Genomic DNA, 22,098 nt, shown 5'->3' with positions numbered 1-22,098 from the left:
AATATTGGAAGACCTCTATCCTGTCTCCCCCGATCCTTCTCTCCAGTCAACACATTGGCATGGCACACTTACGGCATCCAGTTTTGGTCATTGCACTATAAAAAAAGGATGTTGAGACTCTAGAAAGAGTGCAGAGAAGAGCAACCAAGATGATTAAGGGGGCTGAAAGCTAAAAGGTATGAAGAACAGTTGCAGGAATTGGGTATGTCTAGCTTAATGAAAAGAAGCTCTAGAGATGACATGATAGAAAGTCGTTCAATATTTGAGGAACTGTCACAGAGAAAGGTGGGGGGTGTCAACCTATTTTCCAAAGCACCTGAAGGAAGGACAAGAAACAGCAGGTGGAAACTAATCGAGGAGAGAAGCAACCTGGAATTAAGGAGGAATTTCCTGGCCGTGAGGCCAATTAGCCAGTGGAACAGCCTGCCACCAGAAGTTCTATCCCTGGAGGCTTTCAAGAAAAGACTGAACAACCATTTGTCCAGGATGGTATCAGATCTCTTACCTTGGACAAGGGGTTGGTCTAGATGATCTGAGGTCTCTTCCAGCCCTAGGATTCTATCTTAAAATCACCAAGCTTGAGAAGAAGAAGTCCCCATATCTTAAAGTAGGGTTTTAGATGTTGAAGAACGATTTCTCCCAGCTGTGTATTTCTCGAAGCTAACTGTGTGCCAATGGACTCCAACCTCTCTTCTAGGCCCTCAGTCTTCTCCACCGCCCCTTCGTGAACTCATTTTGGCATTTCTGAATCCTTCCTGAACACACTGGTGCCCAGAACAGGATGTACAATTAAAAAGTGGGGCTTGGATCAGAACCCATCTCCTTAATAGGGATAATAAGTATGAATTCCAACCCAAACACTGGTAAAAATGAGGCTTTACTTTTGGTGGAGTCGTGCTGAATCCACAGGTTGTGATCAAAGGAGTCAAGAGGGCAGGTAGGATGATGCAACCCGAGCTTCATATGGTTTGTGTGTGTGTGTGTGTTTGTGTGTGTGTACAACTTACCCACAGGAAAGCATCCAAAACCCTCAATTCCTGAACTACACGGGAGCCCCAACGAGCCTTCAGGACAGTGTTCCCAAGAATCCTGGTTGCTGAGCTGCTGTCAAAATGCACTTCTCCTAGCAGTGGGATCTTACCTATTCCGCTACCGGTTTGGTGATTACGCACACACCTAACACGCATGCACCTAACACGCGCGCCCAGTTTTCCCCGCACCAGCCGAAGCCTGCAGCACCAATCAGCTGAGAGGATAAAGAAGAGAAAAGCGCAGGGGCTGGTGGGAGGACCTATCCTGTGCTTTTCGCTTCTTTCTCCCCTCAGCTGATTGTTGGAGGCTCTTTTTTACTACTAGTTCAGCCAAACCAGGCTGAACCAGTAGCATACCACCACTGTTCCGCTAGATCAGGGGTCTTCAAACGTGACAGCTTTAAGACTTGTGGACTTCAACTCCCAGAATTCTTCCTCCAGTTCATGTTAGCTCAGGAATTCTGGGAGTTGAAGTTCACAAGTCTTAAACTTGCCATGTTTGAGGACCCTTGTGATAGATGATGGATGGATGGATGGATGGATGGATGGATGGATGAATAGATAGACAGGCAGAGATAGATAGATAGATAGATAGATAGATAGATAGATAGATAGATAGATAGATAGATAGATGGATAGATAGATGGATAGATAGATAGATAGATAGATAGACAGACAGACAGACAGACAGACAGACAGACAGACAGACAGACAGATAGAAGTGGATGGATGGATGGATAGATGGATGGATTCATGGATGGATGGATGGATGGATGGATAGATAGACTATAGACAGAGAGACAGACAGGTATAGATGATAGATCAGGGGTCTTCAAACTTGACAGCTTTAAGTCTTGTGGACTTCAACTCCCAGAATTCCTCCTCCAGTCATGTTAGCTCAGGAATTCTGGGAGTTGCAAGTCCACAAGTCTTAAACTTGCCAAGTTTGAAGACCCTTGTGATAGATTATGGATGGATGGATAGATAGACGATAGACAAACATATAAACAGATGATAGATCAGTAGTCTTCCAACTTGACAGCTTTAAGACTTGTGGACTTCAGCTCCCAGAATTCCTCCTCCAGTCATGTTAGCTCAGGAATTCTGGGAGTTGAAATCCACAAGTCTTAAACTTGCCACGTTTGAAGACCCCTGTGCTAGATGGACAACACACTGGCACCTCAGAGTCTCTGCCTTGGCTTGCTGAGTCTCCTTCTTATGGGGAGAGGGAGGCCTTTTACTAGTCAAAAGTTGCAGCCCTGTTCATGGTACCAGTTTATGTCCCATTGGCCTCTTTGCCTCGTTCTGCCAAACAAAGTCTAAGAAAGGAAATCGAAGTTGAGGAGCAGAGAAGGAAGGAAGTTTGTGTTGGCTCCGAATGAGATTCTGAGAAGGGAATGTGTGGCAAAAAAAAAAATAGATCCTGAAAAATGGAAAGTTATTTATGCAGAGAGCAGGCACCGTGTGGATCTTCTTGAGGCTATTTCTGTCTTCGGAAGAATTGGCAATTGATTCCTCAGCCTTTAAAGGCTCCTCCCTTTACTCAAGATGCCACCTGGTTGTCATTTTTAGGAAGTGTCATCCTTCCATCAAGCATGCAAATATTTGAGCCAAGGACTGGAAGTGGTAGTAAGCAGGCTTGGCTGGTCAATGAGATGGTTCATCCAGCTGTAGATTAGAACTGTCTGTTGACCTGTCTTCAGTGTCTGCATGGGCCACAGAAGGGAAGCAAAGCACTAGAACGTTGAACTTGGAGAACACATTTTAGTTTTGGAAGACTCCTTTTCAGAAGAAAACGTCCAGGCTTTTGAGCTTAGGCCACAAGCAGCAAGTTGTCAAGGTAGAATAGGGATTGACCTCAAGGATTTCCTGATCATATGACATGGGGTGATAGGATAGCAATGTTTCAATATCTAAGCGGTTGCCACACCATGAGGATGGGGATAACCTACTCTCCAAAGCACCTGAAGGCAGGACAAGAAGCGATAGATGAAAACTAATCCGGGAGAGAAGCAACCTGGAATTAAGGAAAAACTTTCTAACAGTGAAGACAATTAATCAGTGGAACAACTTGCCTCCAGAAGTTGTGGATGGTGGAGGCTTTTAAGAAGTAAGCCTGGACAACCATTTGTCTGGAATGGTTTGTGGCTGGGCTAGAAGACCTCCAAAGTCTCTTCCAACTCTGTTAGTCTGTTATTCTCAAATTGCCGGAAGAACTTCCTACCTATCCATAACCACCTACTGGGTCAAGCGCAGCCTGTAAAGGATGCAACATCTTAGGGAAAGTATCCTCCTCCTCCTCCTCCTCCTCCTCCTCCTCCTCCTCCTCCTCCTCCTCCTCCTCTTTTTACCACTTCAGATGTTGAGGGAGATACAAAGTTAATCTCTTCTGGAAAGGACCATTAAAACAAAACTCTGTGAGTAATGATCTACACACAAGGAAGCCCTTCCTCACGAATAGGGAATCTCCAAGATGCCAAAACCAATCTTGGAAGCTATCTGCTGTGAACTCCACCTAGGTGTCAGGAAGGGCATCCAGCCAGTAAATGCTCAGCTCCATTCAGTCACCCCGACTCCACCCCAAATAAAAGGATTACAAGGTTGGAAGAGGGAGACTCTTGTATGTATGTATGTATGTATGTATGTATGTATGTATGTATGTAGGTATGTATGTATGTATGTATGTTTTATTACTTTTTCTGTGCCCTCTCAGTCACCACTCCAAGGTCGACTTTTTTCAGGGTGCAAGATTTCATTCTCCATCCCATCTTCTCTCCTCATCCTCTGCTCATGCCTCACGCACCATAAATATCCAATATAGCAGATCAGCAGTGGATTAAAAAAAAAAAGAGAGAGAGAGAGTTTGGAAAAGTGTCCACGTTAGAGATGGATGGTCTGGGAGGCAGCTGAAAATGCATCGTTGCTGCCATCTTCTGTTCATTTCCGAATTAAAGATGCTGAGAAGAGGAGAAGGGCCTTCCAAGGATGCGGAGTTTCTCTCTCTTCCATCCCCACTCCATTCTTTCTTGCTTTCAACTGATGGGAAATGTTCCGAAACATGCCAAGCACCAGAGGTATCCATGGGATGTATTAAAAAAAAAAAAAAGGCCAAGATGTTGGCTGAGATGGTGTAACGGAAGCTCTACCGGTTTTTACCTTCTGTGGAACCTTCTCAACTGCCATCTTGAACTGTTCGACTGCCTCCGGTGGACAACCCTGCTAAGTATACAGCCTGTCCACCTGGAACCCGCACCGTATAATGGACATTAACACGTCCAGAGGTATTTCTCAAGAAAAGGCCTCCACTCCTCCCCTCACAATAAAATTCCCTATGCCTCCAGAATTGAAATTTTGGCGCCTGGACAATCTGGAACGGTGCCGCCTGCGGTCCGATCTAAGCATCATTCACAAAAATTGTCTGCTACAGCATCTTTGCCTGTCAACGACTTCTTCAGCTTCAACCACAATAACACACGGGCAAACAACAGATACAAACTCAAGGTAAACGCTCCAAACTTGATTGCAGAAAATACAACTTCATCCACAGAGTGGTCAACACGTGGAACGCCCTACCCAACTCCGTGGTTACAGCCTCGACCCCTCACAGCTTCAACCTCAAACTGTCTACTGTGGACTTCACCCCATTCCTAAGAGGTCCTTAAAGGGGGCGTGCATAAGCGCACCAGCCTGCCTACCGTACCTGTCTTACTGTCTCCATTTACCTGTATTTACTTCCCCTGTTCATGTTCATATTCGTGCCTTCACTTGTTACCTTGTACATGTTTGGCAAAACAAGCAAACAGATAAATAAATAAAGTATGGGAAATATTTAAATATTTTAATGAACATAGTTCTTGTTCTGACCCAGGCTTCATCAAATGTACTGCAACACAAACTTGTCTCAAAAGCAAAACCTATCTTAATGCAACGCTGGGAATTAATTTCGTTTCCACCAGAACTCATAATACACAGTTCCCCAAGATGAGCCCACACCTGTCAGTGCTAGGGAATGCTTCCAAAAACAGAAGTCTTCAAAGTAATTATAACAGAACCCAAACAAACTATCGGAAAAAAATGACCAGAGTATGCAGAGTTTCAGAAAAGGATTCGGAATCTAATTAAACTGCTTTGCTTCCTGCAAAGAGTTCATCCTTGAGGTCTGACTTTTATCCCTTATGGGAGGGGCCATCACCTTCCAGCCTTACTCCCGAGTCGCCCCTTTTGTTTCAGCTGCTCTCACCTTCTAGCAGCTCTGTGCACACATGCACTGGGAACAGGCTCTCCTGGGTCCTCTGCTTCGCTGCTGCCAAGCTCCGAAGGCTCCGGAGTCAGCACCCAGATGGTCCTGGTCCCATCTCTGCATTGGATGCAGGACCCTCGTCCGAGTCCTCTCCAGACTCCCTGACTGGTCCCCTTTCTTCCTCACTGTCCAACTCTGCTGTGGTCTGCACTGGCTGCCGGTAAACCATAACAGTTCTTTCCTGAAATGAGGAATTAGAATCTGTTTCTTTTCTTGTGCTTGGTTAAAGGCATTGGTGAGTCAATCAATTATTTAATCGGAATAGAGATGGAAAGGGACCTTGGAGGTCTTCTAGTCCAGCCCTCTGATCAAGCAGGAGACCCTACACCATTCCAGACAAGTGGTGGTCCAACCTCTTCTTGAAAGCCTCCAGTGATGGAGCATTCACAACTTCTGGTGGCAAGATGTTCCACTGGTTAATTGTCCTCACTGTTAGGAAGTTTCTCCTCAATTCCAGATTGCTTCTCTCTTGATTCTTGCTGGTCAATTTTTTTGATCAAGGAAGACTTTGGCAACTTCTTCTGGAAAGACCACTGAGTGGTGATGTAAGTGGACTGGGCTCAGTGGTGCACTGTGTTTCCACCACTTCTTCTCTAACTTTATTTCTTGACCCTTCTCAACCAGAACATTCTTTCCTCCACATCAAATTTCCCAGATGAGTTCTTTTATGGTTTATCTACTAAAACAATGTCACTTATTATACATACCACATTATTTTGTTTTCTTCAGTATTAATAACACATATGGATGGCCTTTGACGCATAAAGGTGGACTAATCCTTTACATCTGCTTTCTCCCATGCACCAAGCTGTGGTTTATTCCCACATGACTTCTTGCATTAGATATCTTGGCTGGGTTCACTCAACCTGCTAAAAGTAGGACCAAGCCAACCATGTCTTCAGCTTGGCACAATATCTGAATCCAAACATTGTGGGTGAGTAACTGGGCTTGTAAGGATGAAAGCAAACAAAACCATCAATTACCCTAAATTGGAAAACAAAAGCTGGATGAGAACCAGGGTGGGAGTTGGAGATGGTTGGGCACCTACTCAGTTATGACTGTTTGATACGAGTGCAAATAACTGGATACACCTGTTTGTGTGTCATTAGATTGTCAGGGATGGGTGGGTTCTGGCATGAGATGCTGCCCTCTTGAGCTGTAGATGTCTTGCTTTGGACCACCAATGCTGGTCACTCCTGATTCCTAAGTGGCACCGTCAACGTTCTCATTCCAAGTTGAGAGGGTTGATTTGAAGGGATGCAAGAAGGAGTAATGCAAGAGTAACAGAGGAGAAAAGGTTTGTAAGAAAATATTGGATGACCATTTGACTGGGATTGTATAAGGTCTGCTGCTCAAGCAGTGGGTTGGAGTAGAACAGTGGTGGTGTGCTACCGGTTCACACTGGTTTGGCTGAACTGGTAGTAAAAAAAAAGCTCAGACGATCAGCTGAGAGGAGAAAGGAGAGGAAAGCACAGAATTGGCCCTCCCACCTTGCATTTTTCTCTTCTTTATCCTCTCCACTGATTGGCGCTGCAGGCCTCAGATGGTGTAGGGAAAGCTGCCTGCGCTCATTAGGTGCGTGCACACATCCATGTGCAACCATCAAACCGGTAGTGGACAGGTAGGATCTCACTGCTGGACTAGAAGTCCTCCAAAGCCTCTTCCAACTCCTTTTTTAACCTGGATATTTGCCTAACAGGGTGCAAAGCAATAAAAAAAAATGCTTCCATTTTAAGCCCTGCAGTGTGAAAAGATTGCGGTGGTGAGTTTCTTGGCCTTGAACCAAGGAGACTTTGGTTCTGTCCTTACTTGACCACAGAGATCAGGCTGTGACTCGGGTCACTTCTTCTTTTTTCAACCCAACGTACCTCCCAGGGTTTACTCTGGCATAAACTGAGGAACAACCTACCATCAACTTACCTCCTGGGGAAAGGAAGAATGTAAGCATAAAAACAAACAGAGGGAACATCGAACAAGTCAAGCCAGAATTCTCACTAGAGGAACAAATGTCCAGGCTTAAATTATACGTTATGGAAAGGCCCAGCTCTCTGGAGGAGGCTGGAATCCCAGGAAAGGTGGAAAGAAAGAGAAGAAGAGGGCAATTGGCAGCAAGGACTCCCTATGTGGTCACGAGAGTCTGCCCCAATGTGATGGAACATCATCCATCAATCAGCGCAAACCTCCAGCTTTCTTAAGAAGTCTATAATGTTGAAAAAGGTAGAAGGGAAGAGAAGGACAACTGGCAGCAAGATGGATGGCCTGGGTTGCAGACCCTGGGGGAAACTGAAGGTCCAGGCTGAGGTCAAGATTGTCATGCAGAAAGTCCATGGAGATGGTTGCTGAGGGTTGATACTTAATTTGAAGACACATGATCAGTCAACGTATAAAATAGTCGACCACAACTAACCACATCTCGTTCCATGCTCATGTTTGTGTGACTCCAAATCCAGGCCAACGTACATTACTGTGGTTCACACAACCCTTTTATCTACTAGGGCAGTGGTGGCTAACATTTTTTGGGCTCTTGTGCCAAAAATTGCACCCACGACAGCGCACTTGTGCTCACGTGCCAGCACTCAGAATGCAATGCGCCCCCCTCCCCATGCCCCCTGTGCATGCACATGCAATCTCCCCCCCCCCCCATCCCCTTACCTGCACTGTTCCTTACAGCTGATGTTTTGGTTGGTTTGAGGCCTTTTTCGGCCTTCCAGAGGCTTGGAAAAAGCCTCTTCAAGGCTTTTTAGGCCGAATTATAGGCCTGTTTCATCACTTCCGGCATTACAGGAAGTGACAAAATGGGCCTATTGTCCTGAAAAACCTTGCAGAGGCTTTTCCCAAGCTTCTGGGAGGCCGAAAAAGGCCTCAAATCAACCGGAAAAAAAAATCAACTGTGAGACGTGCGCATGCGCCGTGAGGTAAGTTTGCCTGCGGCTCACGTGCCAGCACAAATGGCTCTCCATGCCACTTGTGGCATACATGCCATAAGTTCACCATGACAACACTGGAGAAACCAGTTTGACCCAGCATCTGAGGAGGGTGAAGGATAACAACCCATCCAGGACACTGCTGAGGAATTTCCCAAGTAGCTGAAGGGGTAGCAGCAAGAAGCGAAGGATATGACTGGCTTATCTCGAGCGTTTTTGACCCCTGTGTCTAACAAAAGGGCACATCGCAAACAGCCCTCTCATCCTGCAGCTGTCGGAAAAGGGCAGGTATCCGATGCAGCCCCCTTGCATTAGTTCACCAGGCGCGCTGCAATGCAGGAAATGACACGCGCTGCTCAGCGTACAGGCAATCCAGGAATAAAATCAACAGGAATTGCTATAATCTAAACAAAGGAGGGGGAAAAAAAAAACAGACCCATGAGCAACACCAACTCCAGGAGCTCGGAGGCAAACTAAGGTCAGGAGAAGGGAGGAGAAGCAGGAGGTGGCCCGTTGTCTGAAACATCTGTCTTTGGACGGCTTCGGGAACTTTTTGGCTCCACTCAAAGGTTGCCTTGAAGCCAGATATTCCTTGAAGCGTTTAAGGGCAGCCGAAGGGCTCCATACGGCCAAGGTAGTCTGCATGGGTTGGAACTCAGCTCTTCCCTGGACATGCACCAGATCTCCTCTCGGTCTAGGAAGCAGCTGAGATAGACAATACGGTCGGTCCAGGGATGGGATTCAAATTTTTTTTTTACTACTGGTTCTATGGGCGTGGCTTGGTGGGAGCGGTGCGGCTTGGTGGGTGTGGCAGGGGAAGGATACTGTAAAATCCCCCATTCCTTCCCCATCCCACTAACCTGCTTTCCAGCTCCGTTTTCCTGTGCAGGGCAACCAAAGGAGTCCATTATCTCAACCAATCAGAATGGAGCTAGAGGGGACCTTGGAGATCTTCTATTCCAGCCCCCTGCCCAAGCAGGAGACCCTATAACATTGTGGCTGTCCGGTCTTTTCTTAAAAACCTCCGGTGATGTAGCACCCACAGCTTCTGGAGGCAAGAACTTCCCCCTGGTTTATTGTTCTCACTGTCAGGAAATTCTCTCCTTGACCGTGGGCGTGGCATGGTTTGGTGGGCGTGGCAGGGGAAGGATACTGCAAAGCCCCCTTCCCTCCCCACCCCACTAACCTGCTTTCCAGCTCCGTTCTCCTGTGCAGGGCAACCAAAGGAGACCCAGCCGATCAGCTGGGACTCCATGGGAGGCAGAGAAGAGATGGGGTTGGCCTGGCCAGTCAGAGGTGGGATTGGCCGGTTCTTTGAACTACTCAACATTTCCGCTCACCGGTTCTCCAGAACTAGTCAGAACCTGCTGAATCCCACCTCTGAGCCGGTCCTATTTAGAAGTAGGATGTGGAAGCATCTCCGTCGAGGAATGGAAAGGACTTGAACGTATGGATTTTCATATCCTTTTGATACACGGCCCAGAGCCTTATGGCCAGAGTTGGGAATCTGGTTTATCCCCTTTAAAGCTTGGGACCAGGTTATCTGAGGGATTGTCTCTTGCTGGTCACCTCTACCCGACCCACCAGATCTGGGAGGCAATGCGGGTGCCGTCCTCTAAGGAGATACATCCGGCGGGACCCAACTTGCCTTCAGAAGTTGTGGGAGTTTCATCACTGGAAGCTTTTAAGAAGAGACTGGACTGTCATCTGTCAGAAGTGATGTAGAGTCTCCTGCTTGGGCAGGGGGTTGGACTAGATGACCTACAAGTTCCCTTCCAACTCTGTTAATCTGTTAATCTATCTAAACCCAGAAGAAGGGCCTTCTCCGCAGTGGCTCCCTCTCGAACATCCTCACCCTGGGGATTAGGCTGGCCCCCACTTTTTCGGAAGGTGCTGAAGACCTCTGGGCTTGGGAACCCAAAGCGGGATAGAGCCCATTAAATGGCTAGTTTGAAGGTGTGCCGTTGCTGGGATAGGAAGGTGCGAGGTTTTTATTTTATTATTTTTCTTTTTGTTATTTTTCTCTATTTTATATGTTGTGTTTATATCCTTGTTAAGCCTCCTTGAGTCACCATGTGTGAGGAGGCGGCAACGTAAATTTTCTAAATAAAGTAAGCAAAATAAAAATAAATATAAGTGCATTAGGGCATAAATAATCGTGCAAGGCCTGAGGAAAGCAGGCAATTGAGAAAATGCTTCATGAATGAGGAAACTGGAGGAGTTACTCAACTGATGGGCAACAGCCACAAGGCCGTCCAGCGAAAGGTGTGACTCAAAAGGTAACTGGAGTTTCTTGATATTTTTTTTCCCCTAGAAAACTGAACTCAAGAAGGTTCTTGGATGAGAAGCAGAACCTTTTCAAGTGAAAAAAACAAACAAACAAGAAAATCCAGTCGTCTTTTGGAAAAAGCGCTTTTGGGACCTGGATAATGGAGAATCTCCAAAGACAAGGGAAGGATGTTTTCTCCAAATATATTGGGATGTCAGTTGTATCTGTAGGCCAGACAAGGAATAGTGGATGGAAACTGAACAAGGAGAGATTCAACCAGGAAATAAGGAGAAACTTTCTGGGTCTGAAAGGGAGGATCTGCCCCTTGAGCAACACTGTTGGACGGCTTCGGGAACTTTGGCTCCATTCAAAGGTTGCTTGAAGCCAGATATTCCTTCAGGAGAAGGAGGAGAAGCAGGAGGTGGCCGTTGTCTGAAACATCTGTCTTTGGACGGCAACTTGCTCCATTCGAAGGGCTCCATACTTGGCCAAGGTAGGGCTCATACGGCCAAGGTAGTCTGCATGGGTTGGAATCAGCTCTTCCCTGGACATGCACCAGATCTCCTCTCGGTCTAGGAAGCAGCTGAGATAGACAATACGGTCGGTCCAGGGATGGGATTCAATTTTTTTTTTTACTACTGGTTCTATGGGCGTGGCTTGGTGGGAGCGGTGCGGCTTGGTGGTGTGGCAGGGAAGGATACTGTAAAATCCCCATTCCTTCCCCACCCCACTAACCTGCTTTCCAGCTCCGTTTTCCTGTGCAGGGCAACCAAAGGAGTCCATTATCTCAACCAATCAGAATGGAGCTAGAGGGGACCTTGGAGATCTTCTATTCCAGCCCCCTGCCCAAGCAGGAGACCCTATAACATTGTGGCTGTCCGGTCTTTTCTTAAAAACCTCCAGTGATGTAGCACCCACAGCTTCTGGAGGCAAGAACTTCCCCCTGGTTTATTGTTCTCACTGTCAGGAAATTCTCTCCTTGACCATGGGCGTGGCATGGTTTGGTGGGCGTGGCAGGGGAAGGATACTGCAAAGCCCCCTTCACTCCCCACCCCACTAACCTGCTTTCCAGCTCCGTTCTCCTGTGCTGGGCAACCAAAGGAGACCCAGCCGATCAGCTGGGACTCCATGGGAGGCAGAGAAGAGATGGGGTTGGCGGGGCCAGTCAGAGGTGGGATTGGCCGGTTCTCTGAACTACTCAACATTTCCGCTACCGGTTCTCCAGAACTAGTCAGCACCAGCTGAATCCCACCTCTGAGTCGGTCCTATTTAGAAGTAGGATGTGGAAGCATCTCCGTCGAGGAATGGAAAGGACTTGAATGTATGGATTTTCATATCCTTTTGATACACGGCCCAGAGCCTTATAGTCGGAGTTGGGAATCTGGGTATCCCCTTTAAAGCTTGGGACCAGGTTATCTGAGGGATTGTCTCTTGCTGGTCACCTCTACCCGACCCACCAGATCTGGGAGGCAATGCGGGTGCCGTCCTCTAAGGAGATACATCCGGCGGGACCCAACTTGCCTTCAGAAGTTGTGGGAGTTTCATCACTGGAAGCTTTTAAGAAGAGACTGTATAAAAGAAGTATAAAAGAAATGACCTCAACAAGGCCTTTATGGCAGGTCGTGGAAACGGCAGTGAAAGCTGAGCCCAGATCTTCTGCTTGTCAAGAAAGCTCCACTAAAAGGGTCTCCCAAGGGAGACATATTCATGGAAGGGGTTGATAAGTGTCCGATGGAAAGAGTCTCCCTTCCCCTCGTCCAAGGAGGTGCTTCTGTATTGGGGAGAGACAGGAAGACAATCAGAATAGAGTTGGAAGGGACCTTGGAGGTCTTCTAGTCCAACTCTCAGGCTCTCAGGCCCTATCCATTTGAGACAAGTGGCTATCCAGTCTCTCCTTAAAAACCTCCAGTGTTGAAGCTCCCAAACGGATGCAGGCAAGCTGTTCCACTGGTTAACTGTCCTCACTGTTAAGGAAGTTTCTCCTTTGTTCTAGATTGCTTCTCTCCTTGACTAGTTCCCACCCATTGTGTGAGGACCCAGGGTGGGATACAAAATAAACACAGTCACAAAAAACAGGTGAAGCCCCTTTTATTCCTTCCCTTTGCTTCCAAACTCCAAATGTCCTTGACTGGAGACAAAAAACTCCCACACAAGCAGTTACAAGAAGGAGGAAATGCTGTTTAAATTATAAAGAGTAAAAAAAAGCAACACAAACCAGGCAAGATAAGGGCTGGAGGACATCCACAGATTTCAGAACACACACTGGGAAGGATGCCAAACTCAGAGAGGAACAAAAAACTAGAGATATTTCCATGCTTTCTTTCCAGCACTGGCCCATATGCATGTCTGTCCTCTTATCCAGTTGTCACAGCTGCAGCCCATGAAGAGGATCAAAGCCCTCTCCTCCCCCATAGATCACATCTCTCCCTTATCCTCTCTTCCCTGCGTGCCCTAGGATGGAGAGGGGATGGGCCTGGGTCCTCCTCTGACTGCCCAGCCGGCCTCTGCCCTTCCTCAGCCTCCTCCACCACCTCCGGAGCCTCACTTCCACTCCCTGTCGGCTGTTCCTCCTCTCCCTCAGAGTCAGTCTCCACCAGGGGCATGATACATTGCTTCTTGGCTTGGCTTTTGGCAGTTTGCTCAGCAGGCATGTCCCTTAAGGAGGGGGCATCATGGTCCTTTTGTTGGGTTGGGCTAGAAGACCTCTAAGCTGCATTCCAACTCTGTTATTCTGTCATTCTAACACCCCAATGTCCAGTTTTTAATACATCTGTTTTAGGAATTTGGAATTGCGTGAGAGCCGAACCTGGGATCCTTTCTAGGAAAATGATGGCCCACCCCAAAATAAATCAACATATGAACCAGTTCTTAGAAGGAAGTCTCCATGTGCATTTGTGTGTTCAGTTGCAGGCCAGTTTGTGAGCAGGCTGCAAAAGCATCAGTGATGGACCTTCACCTTAAAAAATGTGACTTGACCACATTTGAATGAATGAATGAATTCTTTATTGGCCAAGTGTGATTGGACACACAAGGAATTTGTCTTGGTCCATGTGCTCTCAGTGTCCATAAAAAGAAAAGATGCATTCATCAAGAGTCAAGAATCATCAGCACTTAATAATAGTCATAGGGTACAATAAACAATCGAATCATAGTAGGAAACAGTCAATATAAATCATAAGGATACAAGCGACAAAGTTACAGTCATGCAGTCACAAGTGGGAGGAGATGGGTGATAGGAACAATGGGAGGATTAATAGTAATAGTAATTCAGACTTTGTAAATAGTTGGACAGTGTTGAAGGAATTATTTGTTTAGCAGAGTGATGACATTTGGGGAAAAACCTGTCCTTGTGTCTAGTTGTTCTGGCGTGCAGTACTCTATAGTGTTGTTTTGAGGGTAGGAGTTGAAACAGTTTATGTCCAGGATGTGAGGGGTCTGTAAATATTTTCACAGCCCTCTTTTTGACTTGTGCAGTATACCGGTCCTCGATAGAAGGCAGGTTGATAGTGATAGTTTTTTCTGCAATTCTAATTACTCTTTGAAGTCTGTGTCTGTCTTGTTGGGTTGCAGAACCAAACCAGACAGTTCTAGAGGTGCAGATGACAGACTCCGTCATTCCTCTGTAGAACTGGATCAGCAGCTCCTTGGGCAGTTTGAGCTTCCTGAGTTGGTGCCAAAAGAACATTCTTTGTTGTGCTTTTTTTGATGATGTTTCTGATGTCCATTTCCTGGAGTTGTTGTCCACCTATCTTCAAGTTGTTAAGGTTGAGAAGTGGGGCTCCACCTATTCTCAAAGCCCCCGAAAGCAGGACAAGGAGCAACCAAGGAGAGATCTAGAACAAAGGAGAAATTTCCTGAAAGTGATGACAATTAACCAGAAGTTTTGGGACATCCAAGGTCCTTTCCAACTCTACTATTATTCTGCTATCTTGAGATTGGCTTCTCGACACTGAAGAACGCAGTCCTATTTTCTCTCAGCTGTGTTTTTCTCAAGGCTAACCATGCCCGTTGACCCCAACCTCTCTTCTAACCCCCCCACTGCCCTTCGATGAACCCATCTCAGCATTTCTGAATCCGTCATGGAGGCTGGTGCCCAGAACAGGAGGTACAATTAAAGTGGGGCTGGGTCAGGAAAAAAAAAAAAGGGATGATTACAGACTTCTGTGACCATTTCCAGCAATGACTAAAAAAAAAAAAAAAAGTAGTTTATAGAACTGGAAGTTGTTTAGACTGAACCCCCAATTTTTGCTGATAAAGCTGCGGCCCATTTCTATTTTTGAAACGTTCCTAAACTGCCAGTCCTAGTATGCTGGACTCCCCACCTCCACCCCGTGGAAGATTTCTGTCCCAGAACAGCAAAATAACGAACTGGCTAAAGGAATCAGGAGATGTCAGAAATAGTGTAGGGTACTGTGGGCGTGGCTGGGTGGGTGTGGCTGGGTGGGCGTGACAGGGGAAGGATACTGCAAAATCTCCATTTCCACCCCACTCTAGGGAAAAATCTAGGGTAAAATCCCCCTTCCCTCCCCAACCCACTAATCTGCTTTTCGGCTCCGTTGTCCTATGCAGGGCAACCAAAGAAGACCCAGCCGATAGCTGAGATGGGGTTGGCAGGGCCAATCAGAGGTGGGATTTTCCAGTTCTCCAAACTACTCAAAATTTCCGCTACCGGTTCTCCAGAACCTGTCAGAACTGGCTGAATACCCACCTCTGGACTAGGAGACTTATGAGACCTCTTCCAACTCTATTCATCGGTTAATCAAAAGATGGGAACCGCTAACAGACACATTTTATTTACCTATTATTTCCTACATTCTGAGTGCCTTTTGTGCGTCCCCTTATTCTTGAAATTTGAGGAGTTCCCAGCCTTATATATGTTCCTTCTTTTCCCCCCCTGTGTTTCCAAGAATTGCTATGTGGCTCTTTCTTCTGCAGATTGGATTCCCATACTTCGCTAAACCTTTGTTAACCAAATGCAATTCGTTGTGCTCAAATGACATTCGATGCCGAAAGAAATAAACTGTGTTTTCCCTTGACATGTTGGCCTTGCTCACAGACTTGTCTCGGCACAAGGATTGCTTTCAAGCCCGAGCCACAAACCATGCATCTCATTTGGGCCTCGGTTGATGTGCTGTCTGAGACATTTTCGAAGGGCAGCTGATGCACCAAACCCTTTTTCAAACCTGCCACAGGTGGTCTTTGACTTACGTCAGTCCAGAAGCAACGTGGCATGAAGAAGACACTTCCTAACAGGGAGGACAATTAACCAGTGGAACAGAAATTGCCTCCAGAACTTGTGGGTGCTTCAACACTGGAGGTTTTGAAGAAGAGAATTGGACAGCCAAACTTGTCCGAAATGGTGTAGGTTCACCTGCTTGAGCGGAGGGCTGGAGTAGAAGACCTCCAAGGACCCTTCCGGCTCTATTCGGATTGATTGATTGACTGTTCAAAGTTACATCGCCACTGAGAAAAGTGACGTACGACCGTTTTCCACACGGTTGGAAGAATTCTCCTTCTGGGTTCAGTTCCAAGTGGGGAAGAAAGACACTGGAAACACGGAGACTGCTCGGAAAGATGGTGGACAGGATCACCTGCCTTGGGTGAAGAAAGAAGGGAGGGTTGAGATACTGAGAGTCCCTGGGTTTTATACCCTCTGTTGGAGTTTGAATTGGAGCTTGTATTCTGATTGGTTGTCAGACTCCCATGGGGCCATGCAGGGGTAACTTGGTAGGTTGTCTTTTGAGTCGCAGGTTTGGTTGAGCCTTGCTGGATGACGATGTAATGAAAGGGCTTTGGGCAATTCCTGTTATGGCTCTACAGGGAGTAGATCTTTGTTATGTAAAATAGACCAAAGTAATGTCCCTTTAGCAAAGGTGGGCGAGGGATGAGTTTCTGCTTCTGAGGTGAGTTTCTGCTTCTGAGTTTCTACTTCTCTTTTTTAGGGGAAATATTCTGCCTTTTTAAATATTTCCTAGGATATTTCATTTTTCTAGGAGAGGGGTGGGTGATAACTTCCTACACTAAAAAGGCAGAATATTTCCCCTAAAAAGAAAAGTAGAAACTCAGAGTGGCAGAAACTCAGACCACTCCCCCCTTTGACTAATGGACCATTACTCTAGCCTAGGCCAGCCTATTTTACATTACAAAGTTCTACTCCAGGTAGATCCATACTAGGATAGTGGTCATGTGATCAAAATTCAGGCCCTTGACAACTGGCATGGACTTGTGACGGTTGCAGTATCCTGCCCTCATGTGATCCCCTTCTGTGACTTTCCGACAAGCACGGTCCATGGGCAAGCCACATTCACTTAACAACAGGGTTACTAACTGAACAGTCGCAGTGATTCACTTAACAACGGTGACAAGAAAGGTCATAAAAATGGGGCAAAAGCTCACTTAACAACTTGTCTCTCCTAGCAGGGGAAAGTCAGGAGCTCAGTTGGTGGTCATAAGTCGAAAACTCCCTGGAAATTGCCACGAGTCAATCGAAACCGGTGGCATAAATAGTCTAAGAATTGATCATCATCAGGGGTCGGATTCAAATTTTTAACAACCAGTTCTGTGGGTGTGGCTTAGGTGGTGGGTGTGGCTTGGTGGTCATCTGACTGGGTGGACGTGGCTTGGTGGTCATGTTATTGGCTGGGTGTGGCCGACTCAACATCACTCACATCAAGGCACGCATCTCCTTGCCTGTCCTCTCGTGACTGTGGGGATGCTACAAGTGTCGTAAGTGTGAAAAATGGTCACAAGTCACTTTTTTCAGTGCCATTGTAACTTTGAATGGTCACTCCACACAAGCAAAGTACCAGTAAAGGAGGAGAAAAAAACTCCAGAGAAGTTCCTGAGACAGGAAGTCTAGTCCTGCCAAGAACATAATAAGGGTTAATGGAGAGGCAGTTTCTGTAAGCAACACCAGAATGTTTCCTTCCTGCCTTCCTTACAGGATTAGACCAATAATTTCTTCTAAAAACCCGTTCTCCGAATTGCTCAGAATGTTAACAACTGGTTCTACTGAATAGGCGCGAACTGGTAGAATCCCACTCCTAATCATCATCAATCTACATATATATAAAAGCGAAATACCACTCAGGCATCATCACAAAATCTCCAGAACCGTAAAGCCTACAAACTTGAAATTTGGCACCTCTGTTCCTCTCTTGTGAGGCCCAGGTAGGCAAAAAATGGCTCAGCCCCCTCCCCCTCCATTTTTTGCCTTCTTGAGCCTTAGAGGAGCCTCGTGGGAGCAAAAATGCCCCCCCCCAGAGGCTCCTCGGAGGCCCAGAAGGCCTAAAAAACAGGTGTGGCGGGGTGGCTGCAAAAAAGCAAAAAAAGCCACGCCCATCCAGTCACATGGCCACGCCCACAGAACCAGTAGTAAAAAAATTTGAATCCCATCACTGATGCACACATAATAATAATAATAATATTAATATTACACATAATTAATAATATTAATTAATAATATTAATATTAATATTAATAATATTAATAATAATAATAATAATAATAATAATAATAATAATATAGGAAATACTAATGCTCTGATGGTCATTTCGAAAAATCCTTCCTTAGCGAGCATCCGTTTTTTTGCCTTCCTGGGCCTCAGCAAGGGGTAACCCCAGCACAGCTGAATAATGTTCAAGTGGTGCTCCATTCAAAATCCAAGAAAGAAATACTTAGACTCTTTTAATCAGAGAAAAGATATCTTTTTACTGGAAGTCAAGTGGTAGCCACAAAAGAATTCTGACTCTGAGGAAATAGGCGTGCAAATCACATATACAAAGTGATGGCAACGATCCCACCCCCAATAGTTCAAAAGATTCTTCCAATTAAAAGTCGTGGATATCATCATGTGGGCATCTCCAGGTGGTGATGAGGCTTCTGTCCGTTGACCTTGACATAGTTTGATAAAGGGTTGCAGTTGCGCAGAGAAGAGAAAGCTAAGCAAGGAATAGAAACCTAAGCAAGAATGTACTCTCTCCTCCCTCCTCAGTTTATACAGTAGTAGTTTGCAACACCTCCAGCTCACTTCCCATACTTTTCCCCCCTCCTCCCCCCGTTACTTATGACAGCCGAAAGATGCAAAACAAAGGAAGAAAATCTTGAAGGCTGACAGTATGTACAGCTGATTGTTGGGAGGCAAAAAAGAGAAAGAAAGAAAGAAAGAAAGAAAGAAAGAAAGAAAGAAAGAAAGAAAGAAAGAAAGAAAGAAGGAAGGAAGGAAGGAAGGAAGGAAGGAAGGAAGGAAAGAAAGAAAGAAAGAAAGAAAGAAAGAAAGAAAGAAAGACCTTAGGCGAACATCAGGTGGGGCAGTGACTGGGTCAGGGACATGGCCAGCCAGAATTTACTACTGGTTCGGTGGCCCACACCAAATCCTTGCTACCAGTTCACCCCATCCAGTGCGAACCGGCTGACTACCACCACTGGCTGTCATGCTAAGGAGTCCTACTCCCCCTCCCCACCTGAAAAGAAATCTCTTCCAAATGCAAAACACAAGCAGAGAAGTTTCAGTTTCACAGCACCAAGCAGCTTTAGTACACAACGGTTGAGCTACGCCACACCCAGGCTCCTTGCTGTCTCCTACATGCTCACACAGCAAATACTGCTTCAGTTTCCAAACAGCCTTCAACTCTCTCACACGCTGACAAGGACGCTAGTCAGATGAATGCCAATGGATGCTGGTAGGCAGAGACAGAATTTCCCCTCCCACACCCTTATTTTCCTCCCCCAAAACTAAGCCCGACCACAGTTTCATAGAGGAGCACGGGTATCCAGCTAGTATTGAATATTATCTTTAGTAGGGAATACTAAATGTAGCATGGTAAGACTAGGATCCTGGTCACAATACCAGGGCGATGCTGCAGTGGCTGTAAGCCTGAGGACTTGCCGTAAGTCACTTTATTTTTCAATGCTGTAGGAACTTCAAATGGGCACTAAATGCATGGCTTTTAAGTCGAGGACTGCCTGTGGGTTTAATTTTTCTTCTTTTCTTTTCCCAGCATTCTATTTTTAATCCTTTTTCTTTTCTTTTTTTTTGCACTTTCTTATGGCTTTTCTTCCTCTGAACACAAATTGTGTGATTGCCACGTGCGATTGTATCACAGCAACACATTCAGCTGCACCAGGTCTTTTAGCAATGGGGTAGTTTTAAAAAAATAAATAACGCCCAATCCTTGGATTCAGAGGTTGGAAGAACAACACAGATTAACAGAGTTGGAAGGGACCTTGTAGGTCATCTAGTCCAACCCCCTCCCTGACCTAAGCAGGAGACCCTACACCCTTTCTGACAAGTGGCAGTCCAGTCTCTTCATGGAAGACTCCTCAGTACAAGCGCTGGGTTTGAGATGCTGGAAAAAAATTGGATTTCTATTGATTCTGATGCAAAGCAAAACATAAATTTCAGGATCAAAAGTCGGCGATTTGTTCGAGTTTGCTCTCTGCTCCGTTATGCCAACATTGCTCTCAGCTTTACAAAATACATGCTAAGCTGCACTTAAAGTGAGCTTTTCGAGAACATATGTCCTCAAACCGTGTTATTATTATTTTTTTTAAAGAAAATACATTTTTATTTAAGTGTAATTTTATAGGAAGATTTGATGAATGTGGGTACAGAGACAAGACGGAATGGATTTGTATCAGCAACGAAAGAGAATGACGTGGCCTCAAAAAACAGATGGCAAACTCAGATGGAAAGGAATAGAAACTTTTTAAAAGGGGGGGGGGGGAACTCCATCTGCTGTTGAAAAAAAATAAATCTTTCTCTATGACCCAATGCATTTCTGACTAAATCGGTCTGTTTCAGAGGACGCTGTCTCTGCTGATAGAGCTTTCCAAGCTTTCCATGTGGAAAGATTCCCACAAAATTTATTTGTTTTAAAATAAAATTGGATCACTATTTGGTAAGCCACAAGTTGACTAGTTCAAGTTGGAGACTTCACCCAGCTGTCTTAATATTCATTTCTGTAGACACAGAAGAAATGGGCTGCCAAAGTTGCCCCAGAAGGACCTTGGACCAAATAGTGGGGATGGCCTGGATCAGGAGTCGCCAATCTTTTGGACATCAAGGACCACCAAACTCATAATTTTAAATTGGGGAAATCCCCCCAAAAAGTCTGCAGGAAAATTCCCCACCCGCTTTTCCTACCAATCGATCGTTCTTTATTTGGGATCGCAGGATATTGTCTCCAGCTCCATTCTCGGGGGGAGAGAAAGAGAGACTTTTGGCTTCATGCAAGGAAAGCAGCAGAAGCCGCAGAAGTCTTTCTTTCTCTCCCCTAAACTCTGCCAGAAATGAGTCTTTGTGAGATTTGTCGCGCCGGCGCAGCCTCTTGGAGCAGGATGCCTTGCAGGGTCCCAAAGACTCACTTCTGGCGGAGTTTGGGGGAGAGAAAGAAAGACTTTGGCTGCTTTCCTTGCATGCAGCCAAAAGCAGAAAAAGAAAGAAGCAGAAAGAAGCAGCCCGGTGGCCAGGCGAGGCTCATGGGGCGAATGGGGCAAGTTCCCCTCTCTGCCTTTCCCCCCCTCCCCTCACTACCTCATGTTGTTCACAATGCAAGCAACGCAAGCCTTGTGTTCCTTCGGGCCATGTGGGTGGCGCAGCCTGGTGTTCCCGCACAGCCTGGATTAATTGCTTTGGGGGGGTGACATTTCTCTGCGGACCACCAAAATTTTCTCATGGACCACCAGTGGTTCCTGTCCCACCGGTTGGTGACCACTGGTCTGGATCGGGGATCTTCCAATCTTGACTTGTGGACTTCAGCTCCCAGAATCCTCCTGTCTTCCAATATTGGAGGGGCTGCCATGATGAGGAGGGAATCAATCTATTCTCCAAAGCACCTGAAAGCAGGACAAGAAGCCATGGGTGGAAACCAATCAAGGAGAGAAGCAACCTAGAACTAAGGAAGAATTTTCTGACTGCCAGGACAATTTAATCAGTGGAACAAATTGCTTACAGAAATTGTGGGTGCTCCATCACTGGAATTTTTTAGGAAGAGATTGGACAACCATTGGACAGAACAATTGTTCTGCATAAACAAACTAGGTAACATCCTCAGTGCTGGCATGAAACAACTACAGGAAAACCACTAAGCTCAAAGAGCCCAAATGGGACAACTCCCCATGGCCAACTCACTATGGGATAACTTTCTGTTGGACAATCTAACAGTCCAATTCTGTTGGACTCAACATGATAAATACCGTGTTTCCCTGAAAATAAGACCCTGTCTTATTTTTAAATTTTTTTTTGCCACCAAAAAAAGGCACCAGGTCTTATTTTGGGGGGACGTCATCCACTGACTAACCTCACTTGTGCACCTCCCCCCGCCCTCCTTTTCGCTGTCAGAAGCCTTCAGGAACTTCTTCTGTGGTGGGCAAGGCTTTCCCGAAGGCCTCTGCAACCAATAACAGAACTTTGGATTGATCCAGAACTTTGTTATCAGCTCCAGAGGCCTTCAGGAAGGCTTGCCAGCCTTGTTGATGGCAGAAGAAATGGGCCGGCAAGGCAGGTGTCGGGGTGTGCGATGCTTGGCTACAACTGTCCAAAGGTAAGTAGTAGGGCAGCTCCACCCCCTATCC

Source organism: Pseudonaja textilis, chromosome 6 (genome assembly GCF_049901715.1).
Source record: "Pseudonaja textilis isolate UNSWEBS1 chromosome 6, rPseTex1.2, whole genome shotgun sequence".
Classification (NCBI taxonomy): domain Eukaryota; kingdom Metazoa; phylum Chordata; class Lepidosauria; order Squamata; family Elapidae; genus Pseudonaja; species Pseudonaja textilis.
This window is presented reverse-complemented; position numbering follows the sequence as displayed.